The sequence below is a fragment of the Amphimedon queenslandica genome, unplaced genomic scaffold (assembly GCF_000090795.2).
Source record: "Amphimedon queenslandica unplaced genomic scaffold, v1.1 AMPQUscaffold_9449, whole genome shotgun sequence".
NCBI lineage: Eukaryota > Metazoa > Porifera > Demospongiae > Haplosclerida > Niphatidae > Amphimedon > Amphimedon queenslandica.
Window position 1 is genome coordinate 2,286 of NW_003550279.1, and position 1,413 is coordinate 3,698.

Sequence of the window (1,413 nt, forward strand, 5' to 3'; positions counted from 1 at the left end):
GTTTAGCCACACCCACTGACAGGAAGTAAATTGACAGGAAGCAAAATGTGACCATTTTTCATGACTTTCAAGGCTTATATCTCAGTAAATACTTGTATTAGGACAATGGGAGTTGGAACACATTATTATTATGGCCAGGCAATCATTAAAATAAATACTCAAAAATTCATTGCAGATACCCTTTAAAGGCATACATGTAGCTTATTTTGTGATACTAGTATTATGTGGTTTGCTCATAGTGATCCATTTATTGTTCTAAATTTTATAGTTGATAGCCTTGTAAGGGGATTGCACCTCAATTTCTTAAATTCATGATAATTACATAATTATGTACATGTAAAAATGTACATGTACATTGTGTACCCAGAAATCATTTTTTTAATTGTCTAAATTCACCTGTAATGTTTATGGCATTGCAAAACATACATGTACCAGTAGTGAGTGTTATTATGTTTGTGACTGTGTGTTTTATACAATTGATAGATAATCTGGAATGTCTGAGTGATGTCCAGGTAGCAGAGAAGAAGCTGTTCTTAATTCAAGGAGACAAACCTCAACTGATGAATTGGGAGAAATATGGTCTAAGGATTGGAGTACAAGAAGACAGCTTACTGCCCTCTGAGACAGTAGAAGTAGCAGTGGTTGCTCTTGTAGGAGGACAGTTCCAGTTTCCTCCTAATACTGTGCTAGTGAGTGCTATGTATGCAGTATCACTCTCAAAGCCTCTACTGAAGCCACTACAACTAGAGATACAGCACTGCATTGATTTAACAGGACGGCCAGATCTTGGGCGATACTTAAAGTTTGCAATAGCTCCTGTGAGCACAGCCAGTCTTCCTTACCAGTTCAGATTAGTAGAGGGAGGTGAGTTTAGGACTGATAGTTGGGTATGGATCCATTAAACGTGAGAAATTCTGTCTTGTATCTGTCTGTGGCTGTGATGGAGGAGGAGGAACAGGTACTAGTTCTTCATCAGAAGTTTCATCTCATTTAGCTGGTCAGTATATTCATGCATCATTAGCGTATGTTATTCAACTGGTTTGTTATTTAGATCCTTTATCAGAACCTGGTCACAGCCTGAGAACAAGGAACTCATCATCTTCTGGGGGTAAACTAATAGTGTAAAATATATGCAGTTTTTTTGTTTTTTTGCATCATTTAATTTGCTAAAATTAAAATTGCATTAATTTTAATGCTATAGGTAATGATGGGTTAATTCAAGATACAGTATCTCAACAGTCAGTATTGGAAGATTCAGCTAGTACTGGAAGTATACCTGAAGAATTATTAAGAGCTACAACATATGCTGGGCTGGTTTATTATGAGGAGGATGGTGTTGAAGATGCAGTGACATTCACTGCAGCTAAGAAATTAGATGCTCTTGTTGAAGTGAGTTTTAGTATTAGTTTTATA

The 1,413-nt window shown here is 36.4% G+C and overlaps 1 long non-coding RNA gene across 1 annotated transcript; it reads left to right on the forward strand.

Moving 5' to 3' along the window:
* Positions 1 to 653: 653 nt before the first annotated feature.
* On the forward strand, positions 654 to 1,376 carry LOC109590803 (uncharacterized). The gene is made up of 3 exons (XR_002189506.1): positions 654 to 997; positions 1,052 to 1,108; positions 1,202 to 1,376. It is a non-coding gene; the product is annotated as an uncharacterized LOC109590803 (long non-coding RNA).
* The last annotated feature ends 37 nt before the right edge of the window (positions 1,377 to 1,413 follow it).